This window comes from Triturus cristatus, chromosome 4_1 (assembly GCF_964204655.1).
Source record: "Triturus cristatus chromosome 4_1, aTriCri1.1, whole genome shotgun sequence".
NCBI lineage: Eukaryota > Metazoa > Chordata > Amphibia > Caudata > Salamandridae > Triturus > Triturus cristatus.
Genome location: NC_140585.1, coordinates 181,253,083 through 181,264,781, shown reverse-complemented (window position 1 = coordinate 181,264,781; position 11,699 = coordinate 181,253,083). Strand labels below are relative to the sequence as shown.

General features: G+C 47.1%; 1 pseudogene; it reads right to left on the bottom strand.

Annotated features, from left to right (window-relative positions):
• Positions 1-10,502: 10,502 nt before the first annotated feature.
• LOC146853876 (olfactory receptor 8D1-like) lies at positions 10,503-11,432 on the bottom strand (annotated as a pseudogene).
• Positions 11,433-11,699: the final 267 nt, after the last annotated feature.

Sequence of the window (11,699 nt, the reverse complement as noted above, 5' to 3'; positions counted from 1 at the left end):
CGAGAAAGTTTTCCGGCACCGGGTGAGATGCGGGGCTCCCCTGAGCGAGGAAGAGCCCCGAGGTGGCGGCCGCCGAGGAGGAAAGTCCCGGTCCCAGAAGAGGGACTGGGCGGAGCCAGAGATCGCCATAGACCGGAGAAGAAGAAGCCGCCCCCCCCCAGCCGGTGAGTGATCTGAGCGAGTCCAGATGGGGGGAGGCAGGGTCAGAGCGGCCCCGCATGGCAGTGGGCCGCTCCAACGATTGATGTCTTGAGCCACGAGGCTCCAACGTATGGGGGCATGGTCCGTATTGTATTTTGAGAGCCCCGGGTGGCTCTAGCGATGTGGGGGCAGAATTGTCTTGAGCCAGAGAGGCTCCAACCCAGCATTGTTTGCCCGGAGAGCACCAGTGCGCTCCAAAGTACTTTGGGGCAAGCCCCTTTTCTATATTGGACCACCATTATTTTAGGAGCCCGTGCGCTCCATGGGGACATGTCATTTTCGAGCCTAGGTGGCTCCAACGTACTGGATATTGTTTCAGGGGCTAGTGAAAGCCCCTGCCTACTATGTGCCTTCCCCAGCTGCGCAGCACTTAGTGCCAGCTGCAGCGTTTAGGCCCGTGCTTGTCCCCAGCTGCCCAGCAAGTAGTGGGCAGCTGCTACGTTTAGGTTCTGGCGCAACCTGGACTCTGATGTGATTTTGGTGCTAGGAAATGTACTGTGTAGTATGTTTGGCGCACCCTGTGTTCATGCTTTTGGTGCTAGGAAATGTACTGTATATAGCATGTTTTGCGCACCCTGTGTCTTATACCTCTAAATGTGGTTATTTCTGCCTAGAAGGTTGTTTTACCTGCTTAGGTTGATGGTAGGGAGAATGTACTTCCCTGTGCGATGTGCGCCCCTAGTATAGTTATACCTAGGTGGTTAGGTCTAAGGCGTTAGACTAACAAGAGATTGCATAATGTGTTTATGCCCCTGTGATAGATGCAGGATAGGTTGTATACCTGATGCTAGTGTGATGACGCTGAGGTCATTATTGCGCCAGTAGTTACTGGTTGTGTGCTATATATGTTATTTTGTGCTACAGTAATTTTATTCCTATGTCCTATGTGCTAATTTCTACAAAGTGCTAATTCCTGACAGTGGTCCATGTGGCCCTGTCCCCTGTACATATAATCCCTTGTAAATTCTGCCCGTGCTTGTTGGCACATTGTAAAGTGTGTGTTTTTATCTAATGTGTTGTGGTATAATACAAAGGTTATTTTTATATAATACCTTGTCTGGAGTTTCCTTCGTGGTGGGCCTTGGGTGTTGTTGCTGGGTGAGCGCGCAAACGCTTTACACATCGCCTCAGAGATAAGCCTGACTGCTCGTGCCAAGCTACCAAGGGGGTGAGCAGGGGTTATCTTTGGCGTGTAACTCCCCAGCCCTGACTAGAGTGGTGGTTTCCGTCTGGCTTTGGCGCAAGCCCTAGCCAACTAGAAATCCCATTTCTAACACTGTCCATCAACTGTTGTTTTTGCATTTGTCACCCCGAGTGGGACGGGTATGCCCAGACGTGGGTCCTTTGCTCTCAATGCCACTGGAATGAAGCTATCTTGGCTGAGGAGGGGTGAAACCCCTTAACCGGTCCTAGGATGCTTGTTTCCAGTCCAGGGACGACCTGGCTTGACTGTTCGGGCTGGACTGTTCCCATGAGGCACAGGGTCAAGACTGATTTGCATATGGCCAGTTCTAAACTGGGGTGGCATGGTGAGCAAATGAATGATGGATTTAACCCAGATCTCTTGACTGGGGGTGAATGTTTTGATTTGTTCTGCATTCCGTTCATCAATTTTGTGTCAATTGCTTTCTCGCTCTAATTGAGCCAGGTATGCCCAAACATGGCTCCTGGGCTCACTGTGCCACTGGAATCAAGCTATCCTGGCTGAAGAGGGGTGACACCGCAAAACCCGTCCTAGGATGCTTGTTTCCGGTCCAGGTTGGACCTGGCTTGGCAGTTCGGGCTGGACTGTTCCCATGAGGCACAGGGTCAAGACTGATTTGCATATGGCTAGGTTCAAACTGGAATGGCATGGTGGGCAAAAAAACGATGGATTTAGGCCCAGATCTCTGTAGTGGGGTGAATGTATGACATTGTTCTGCATTCTGTCCATCAACTGTTGTTTTTGCATTTGTCACCCCGAGTGGGACGGGTATGCCCAGACGTGGGTCAAGTGCTCTCCATATCACTGGAATCAAGCTATCTTGGCGAAAGACGGGTGAAACCCCAAAACCGGTCCTAGGATGCTTATTTCCAGTCAAGGAGTACCTGGTTTGGCAGTTCGGGCTGGACTGTTCCCATGAGGCACTGGGTCAAGACTATTTTGCATATGGCTATGTTCAAACTGGAATGGCATGGTGAGCAAAACAACGATGGATTTAGGGCCAGATCTCTGTACTGGGGTGAATGTATGACATTGTTCTGCATTCTCTCCATCAACTGTTGTTTTTGAATTTCTCACCCGAGTGGGAGGAGTATGCCCAGACGTGGGTCCCATGCTCTCCATGCCACTGGAATCGAACTATCCTGGCTGAAGAGGGGTGAATCTCCTTAACAGGTCCTAGGATGCTTGTTTTCAGTCAAGGAGGACCTGGCTTGGCAGTTCGGGCAGGACTGTTCCCATGAGGCACAGGGTCAAGACTTTTTTGCATATGGCTAGGTTCAAACTGGAATGGCATGGTGAGCAAAACAACTATGGATTTAGGCCCAGATCTCTGTAGTGCGGTGAATGTATGACATTGTTCTGCATTCGGTCCATCAACTATTGTTTCTGCATTTGTCACTCCGAGTGGGACGGGTATGCCTATACGTGGGTCCCGTGCTCTCCATGCCACTGGAATCAAGCTATCCTGGCTGAAGAGGGGTGAAAACCATTAACCAGTCCGAGGATTCTTGTTTCCAGTCAAGGGAGGACCTGGCTTGGCAGTTCGGGCTGGACTGTTCCCATGAAGCACAGGATCAAAACTATTTTGCATATAGCTTGGTTCAAACTGGAATGGCATAGTGAGCAAAACAACGATGGATTTAGGCCCAGATCTCTGTACTGGGGTGAATGTATGACATTGTTCTGCATTCTGTCCATCAACTGTTGTTTTTGCATTCGTCACCCTGAGTGAGACAGGTATGCCCAGACGTGGGTCCAGTGGTCTCCATGCCATCGAAATCAAGCTATCTTGGCTGAAGAGTGGTGAAACCCCAAAACCGGTCCTAGGATGCTTATTTCCAGTCAAGGAGGACCTGGTTTGGCAGTTCGGGCTGGACTGTTCCCAAGAGGCACAGGGTCAAGACTATTTTGCATATGGCTAGGTTCAAACTGGAATGGCATGGTGAGCAAAACAACGATGGATTTAGGCCCAGATCTCTGTAGTTCTGTGAATGTATGACATTGTTCTGCATTCTGTCCATCAACTATTGTTTCTGCATTTGTCACCCCGAGTGGGACGGGTATGCCTATACGTGGGTCCCGTGCTCTCCATGCCACTGGAATCAAGCTATCCTGGCTGAAGAGGGGTGAAAACCCCGAAACCAGTCCAAGGATGCTTGTATCCCGTCCATGGAGGACCTGGCTTGGCAGTTCGGGCTTGACTGTTCCCAATAGGCACAGGGTCAATATTGATTTGCACATGGCCAGGTCTAAACTGGGGCGGCATGGTGAGCAAAAGAATGATGTATTTAACCCAGATCTCTTGACTGGGGGTGAATATTTTGATTTGTTTTGCATTCCGTCCATCAATTTTGTGTCATTTGCTTTCTCGCTCTAATTGCGCCAGGTATGTCCAAACGTGGTTCCTGGGCTCACTGTGCCACTGGAATCAACCTATCCTGGCTGAAGAGGGGTAACATCCTGAAACCGGTCCTAGGATGCTTGTTTCCGGTCCAGGGAGGACCTGGCTTTGCAGTTCGGGCTGGACTGTTCCCATGAGGCAGAGGGTCAACACTGATTTGCATATGGCCAGGTCTAAACTGGGGTTGCATGTTGAGCAAAAGAATGATTGATTTAACCCAGATGTCTTTACTGGGGATGAAAGTTTTGATTTGTTCTGCATTCCGTCCATCAATTTTGTGTATTTTGCTTTCTCGCTCTAAGTGCGCAAGGTATTCTCAGACGAGGGTCCTGGGCTCACTGTGCTACTGGAATTAAGCTGTTCTGGCTGAAGAGGGGTGAAACCCCAAAACCAATTCTAGGATGCTTGTTTCCGGTCCAGGGAGGACCTGGCTTGGCAGTTCGGGCTCGACTGTTCCCATGAGGCACAGGGTCAACACTGATTTGCAAATGGGCAGGTCTGAACTGGGGTGGCATGGTGAGCAAAAGAATGATGGATTTAACCCAGATCTCTTGACTGGGGGTGAATGTTTTGATTTGTTCTGCATTCCATCCATCATTTTGGGTCTTTTGCTTTCTCGCTATAATTGCGCCAGGTATGCCCAGACGTGGGTCCTGGGCTCACTGTGCCACCGGAATCAAGCTATCCTGGCTGAATAGGGGTGAGACCCCGAAACCGGTCCTAGGATGTTTGCTTCCGATCCAGGGAGGACCTGGCTTGGCAGTTCGGGCTGGACTGTTCCCAATAGGCACAGGGTCAATAATGATTTGCTTATGGCCAGGTCTAAACTGGGGCGGCATGGTGAGCAAAAGAATGATGGATTTAACCCAGATCTCTTGACTGGGGGTGAATGTTTTGATTTGTCTTGCGATTCCGTCCATCAATTTTGTGTCTTTTGCTTTCTCGCTCTAATTGCTCCAGGTATGCCCAAACGTGGGTCCTGGGCTCACTGTGCCAATGGAATCAAGCTATCCTGTCTGAAGAGGGGTGAAACCCCGAAACCGGTCCTAGGATGCTTGTTTCAGGTCCAGGTTGGACATGGCTTGGCAGTTCGGGCTGGACTGTTCCCTTGAGGCACAGGGTCAAGACTGATTTGCATGTGGCCAGGTCTAAACTGGGGTGGCATGGTGAGCAAAAGAATGATGGGTTTAACCCAGATCTCTTGACTGGGGGTGAATGTTTTGATTTGTTCTGCATTCCATTCATCAATTTTGTGTCTTTTGCTTTCTCGCAATAATTGCGCCAGGTATTCCCAGACATTGGTCCTGCGCTCACTGTGCTACTGGAATTAAGCTATTCTGGCTGAAGAGGGGTGAAACCCCGAACCCGGTCGTAGGATGCTTGTTTCAGGTCCAGGTTGGACCTGGCTTGTCAGTTCGGGATGGACTGTTCCCATTAGGCACAGGGTCAAGACTGACTTGCATATGGCCAGGTCTAAACTGGGGTGGCATGGTGAGGAAAAGAATGATGGGTTTAACCCAGATCTCTTGACTGGGGGGAATGTTTTGATTTGTTCTGCATTCTGTTCATCAATTTTGTGTCTTTTGCTTTCTCGCAATAATTGCGCCAGTTATGCCCAGATGTGGGTCCTGGGCTCACTGTGCCACTGAAATCAAGCTATCCTGGCTGAAGAGGGGTGAAACCCCAAAACCGGTCCTACAATGCTTGCTTACGGTCCAGGGAGGACCTGGCTTGGCAGTTCAGGCTGGACCGTTCCCAATAGGCACAGGGTCAATACTGATTTGCATATGGCTCTAAACTTGGCAGTTCGGGCTGAACTGTTCACATGAGGCACAGGGTCACCACTGATTTTTATATGGCCAGGTCTAAACTGGGGTGGCTTAGTGAGCAAAAGAATCATGGATTTAACGCAGATCTCTCGAGTGGGGTTGAATATTTTGATTTGTTGTTCATTCCATCCATCTATTTTGTGTCTTTTACTTTCTCGCTCTTATTGCGCCAGGTATGCCCAGACGTGGGCCCTGGGCTCACTGTGCAACTGCGATCAAGCTATCCTGGCTGAAGAGGGGTGAAATCCCGAAACCGGTACTAGGATGCTTGTTTCAGGTCCAGGTTGGACATGGCTTGGCAGTTCGGGCTGGACTGTTCCCATGAGGCACAGGGTCAAGACTGATTTGCATATGGCCAGGTATAAACTGGGGTGGCATGGTGAGCAAAAGAATGATGGGTTTAACCCAGATCTCCTGACTGGGGGTGAATGTTTTGATTTGTCCTGCATTCCATTCATCAATTTTGTGTCTTTTGCTTTCTCGCAATAATTGCGCCAGGTATTCCCAGACGTATGTCCTGGGCTCACTGTGCTACTGGAATTAAGCTATTCTGGCTGAAGAGGGGTGAAACCCCGAACCCGGTCGTAGGATGCTTGTTTCAGGTCCGGGTTGGACCTGGCTTGTCAGTTTGGGATGGACTGTTCCCATGAGGCACAGGGTCAAGACTGACTTGCATATGGCCAGGTCTAAACTGGGGTGGCATGGTGAGGAAAAGAATGATGGGTTTAACCCAGATCTCTTGACTGGGGGTGAATGTTTTGATTTGTTCTGCATTCTGTTCATCAATTTTGTGTCTTTTGCTTTCTCGCAATAATTGCGCCAGTTATGCCCAGATGTGGGTCGTGGGCTCACTGTGCCACTGAAATCAAGCTATCCTGGCTGAAGAGGGGTGAAACCCCGAAACCGGTCCTACGATGCTTGCTTCCGGTGCAGGGAGGACCTGGCTTGGCAGTTCAGGCTGGACCGTTCCCAATAGGCACAGGGTCAATACTGATTTGCATATGGCTCTAAACTTGACAGTTCGGGCTGGACTGTTCCCATGAGGCACAGGGTCAACACTGATTTTTATATGGCCAGGTCTAAACTGGGGTGGCTTAGTGAGCAAAAGAATCATGGATTTAACCCAGATCTCTTGAGTGGGGTTGAATATTTTGATTTGTTGTTCATTCCATCCATATATTTTGTGTCTTTTACTTTCTCGCTCTAATTGCGCCAGGTATGCCCAGACGTGGGCCCTGGGCTCCCTGTGCCACTGCGATCAAGCTATCCTGGCTGAAGAGGGGTGAAACCCCGAAATCGATCCTAGGATGCTTGTTTCAGGTCCAGGTTGGACATGGCTTGGCAGTTCGGGCTGGACTGTTCCCATGGGGCACAGGGTCAAGACTGATTTGCATATGGCCAGGTCTAAACTGGGGTAGCATGGTGAGCAAAAGAATGATGGGTTTAACCCAGCTCTCTTGACTGGGGGTGAATGTTTTGATTTGTCCTGCATTCCATTCATCAATTTTGTGTCTTTTGCTTTCTCGCAATAATTGCGCCAGGTATTCCCAGACATTGGTCCTGCGCTCACTGTGCTACTGGAATTAAGCTATTCTGGCTGAAGAGGGGTGAAACCCCGAACCCGGTCGTAGGATGCTTGTTTCAGGTCCAGGTTGGACCTGGCTTGTCAGTTCGGGATGGACTGTTCCCATTAGGCACATGGTCAAGACTGACTTGCATGTGGCCAGGTCTAAACTGGGGTGGCATGGTGAGGAAAAGAATGATGGGTTTAACCCAGATCTCTTGACTGGGGGGGAATGTTTTGATTTGTTCTGCATTCTGTTCATCAATTTTGTGTCTTTTGCTTTCTCGCAATAATTGCGCCAGTTATGCCCAGATGTGGGTCCTGGGCTCACTGTGCCACTGAAATCAAGCTATCCTGGCTGAAGAGGGGTGAAACCCCAAAACCGGTCCTACAATGCTTGCTTACGGTCCAGGGAGGACCTGGCTTGGCAGTTCAGGCTGGACCGTTCCCAATAGGCACAGGGTCAATACTGGTTTGCATATGGCTCTAAACTTGGCAGTTCGGGCTGAACTGTTCACATGAGGCACAGGGTCACCACTGATTTTTATATGGCCAGGTCTAAACTGGGGTGGCTTAGTGAGCAAAAGAATCATGGATTTAACCCAGATCTCTCGAGTGGGGTTGAATATTTTGATTTGTTGTTCATTCCATCCATCTATTTTGTGTCTTTTACTTTCTCGCTCTTATTGCGCCAGGTATGCCCAGACGTGGGCCCTGGGCTCCCTGTGCCACTGCGATCAAGCTATCCTGGCTGAAGAGGGGTGAAACCCCGAAATCGGTCCTAGGATGCTTGTTTCAGGTCCAGGTTGGACATGGCTTGGCAGTTCGGGCTGGACTGTTCCCATGGGGCACAGGGTCAAGACTGATTTGCATATGGCCAGGTCTAAACTGGGGTGGCATGGTGAGCAAAAGAATGATGGGTTTAACCCAGCTCTCTTGACTGGGGGTGAATGTTTTGATTTGTCCTGCATTCCATTCATCTATTTTGTGTCTTTTGCTTTCTCGCAATAATTGCGCCAGGTATTCCCAGACATGGGTCCTGGGCTCACTGTGCTACTGGAATTAAGCTATTCTGGCTGAAGAGGGGTGAAACCCCGAACCCGATCGTAGGATGCTTGTTTCAGGTCCAGGTTGGACCTGGCTTGGCAGTTCGGGATGGACTGTTCCCATGAGGCACAGGGTCAAGACTGACTTGCATATGGCCAGGTCTAAACTGGGGTGGCATGGTGAGGAAAATAATGATGGGTTTAACCCAGATCTCTTGACTGGGGGTGAATGTTTTGATTTGCTCTGCATTCTGTTCATCAATTTTGTGCCTTTTGCTTTCTCGCAATATTTGCGCCAGTTATGCCCAAATGTGGGTCCTGGGCTCACTGTGCAACTGAAATCAAGCTATCCTGGCTGAAGAGGGGTGAAACCCCGAAACCGGTCCTACGATGCTTGCTTCCGGTCCAGGGAGGACCTCGCTTGGCAGTTCAGGCTGGACCGTTCCCATTAGGCACAGGGTCAATACTGATTTGCATATGGCTCTAAACTTGGCAGTTCGAGCTGGACTGTTCCCATGAGGCACAGGGTCAACACTGATTTTTATATGGCCAGGTCTAAACTGGGGTGGCTTAGTGAGCAGAAGAATCATGGATTTAACCCAGACTCTTGAGTGGGGTTGAATATTTTGATTTGTTGTTCATTCCATCCATCTATTTTGTGTCTTTTACTTTCTCGCTCTAATTGCGCCTGGTATGCCCAGACGTGGGCCCTGGGCTCACTGTGCCACTGTGATCAAGCTATCCTGGCTGAAGAGGGGTGAAACCCTGAAACCAGTGCTAGGATGCTTGTTTCGGGTCCAGGGAGGACCTGGCTTGACAGTTCGGGCTGGACTGTTCCCATGAGGCACAGGGTTAAGACTTATTTGCATATGTCCAGGTCTAAACTGGGGTGGCATGGTGAGCAAAAGAATGATGGATTTAACCCAGATCTCTTGACTGGGCGGTGAATGTTTTGATTTGTTCTGCATTCCGTCAATCAATTTTGTGTCTTTGGTTCAATTCTACATGCAATCATTCCTAACTTCATGTTTCTCTAGACAATTGGGATCCCATCTATGTTGGCTGTATTGATGCAGAGATCCTGCCCACAGGTGATTTTTACATTATATTAGGGCCTTATATTTACTATTGACGCTGGTATCCTTTTAAATATTAGCTGCTTCTGGCTCTTAAGTTTCTTGCGTCATAGATTTTATTATACTTCCCATCTAGACCAGCGTTGTTTATTTAACATGCCTTCTGCTCACATCAAACGGGAGATTATTCAAATACCAGTGTTTCAAGCATCATTGGAGTCTTTATGATCCATTTTTTTCTCATTTTGAATAAAATTATACATTCTGTTTTTTAAAAGTCTTTTTTGTTAAAATATTTTAAATAGTTTTGTTAAATAGACCTTAGTGCAATAGTGACAGGCATATATAATAAATTATGTGCACTACATATACAGTAATTTGCTTAAAATAGCTACACAGATAATTATGTTAAATCGATTAAAATATAGGTTAAAAAAGAGAAATGGCCAGATAACTATAATTTACAGATTAAAAGTGATATCAATATTTCTCATATGACATGCATCCACAAGCATTCAAGCATATTCCTACTACTGTATATTTCATACATATCTTAAGTCTACTAAAATGAGTACAATAAAACTATAACCTCAATCCTCCCAACCACAGTTACCGCTAATAAAGAAAAGAAGTCATAAATTAAGTGTCAAATTATTCCACATGGACAAGTACATCACAGTAGTACCCATTATCAGTATTTAATTAGATTTACCTTCCCTTACCTGCCAGGACTCAAGGAGCTAATCGATGCATCTGTGTCTGCTTCTGGGGGCCAACACACTATCCACCAAGTGTTCCCACACTTTAACCTTTTCAATGTTCCCTCGTCCTCTTTTTATCTCTTGAAACAACACAGCACTCTCCAAACTTGCCCATTAAAAAAATTCTTTACAGCATCTAGTAAGTTGAGGGCAAGTTGTGGTTGAGGTCATGTCAACAATGCAACTTTCCTCCCTTCTACTGTTGAAAAACTCATCACACATCCAAATACACACACACACCTAGAAACACACACTAAAGGCAATTGCTGGAAGTGAACATTATGATATGATATATGGTATATGATATGATATGACAAGACATTATATGCTCAATCTACCGATGCTACATGAGTAAAAACATTGATCTGACAATGAAGTAGTCTGAATAACAATGTATAGCACTCTGCTACCTAAAATGTTTTAACACCAATTTTGTTTCAGTTTGTTAAGGGCCTCCTTCACCTCATTGTTCCTCAGGCTGTAAATAAGGGGGTTTAACATTGGGATTATTGCTGTGTAAAAGACTGACGTCACTCTGTCCTGATCCATTGAGTAACTGGAGCTGGGTCGTATGTACATGAAGAGAATTGTTCCAAAGAATAGAGTGACACAGACAAAGTGAGAGGAACATGTGGAAAAAGCTTTCTTCCTACTGTCTGAGGAGCGGATTTGCAAGATGGCAGAAATAATGTAAGCATATGAGAGGACAATGAAAGAAAGAGAAAGTAAAGTGAGACTACCAACTACAAAAAATAGCACTGCCTCGTTGAGGGAGATGTCAGAGCAGGAGAGTTTCAGCAGTGGAGGGACATCACAATAATAGTGTGTGATCCTATTCGACCTACAGAAGGACAGTTTGAACGTGCAAGTGGTATTTAAAAGAGCATTGAATAGGGAAATTGAATACGCCCCTAGTACAAGACCAATGCATGTCTGTTTTGTCATAATAGCTGTATAGAGCAAAGGGTTGCAGATGGCAGCATACCGGTCATAAGCCATAACTGCCAGGAGAAAAACTTCCATGCTCCCTGTAAAGAAGAATAGAAAGAGCTGTGAAACTCACCCTCGAAAAGATATGGTCCTCTTTTCTGATAGGAAGTTCACCAACATATTTGGCGTGGTATCAGTGGAGTAACAGATGTCCACAAAGGACAGATTACTAAGGAAGAAATACATGGGGATGTGCAGATGCGGAGTAAATGTGATCAGAATCATGATTCCAGTATTTCCAACCAGGGTGGTGATATAGACCAGAAGGAAGAAAATGAAGAGGGGAACCTGGAGCCTTGGATCTTCAGTCAGACCAAGAAGGATGAACTCTGATACAACTGTGTAGTTTGTTCCTTCCATTAGTCCAGAAAATATAGTCTGCCAAAAGAGAGACACATGAGAAATTGGCAAGTAGGAACAACATTTTACATATTCATCACTTGGGTAAGGCCACACTTATAATATAGGAAGAAGAAGAAAACATCACTGATTAAATGCACTGCATATTTCTTCTGTCAAGTGCACTTCCTGCAGTGTTCATCCAGCTTCTACAGTTGATCACTTAGGTACAAGTTCTAATATGCAAATAATTTCTTTGTTTTGATGTAAGCATTAGGTTCACATTTA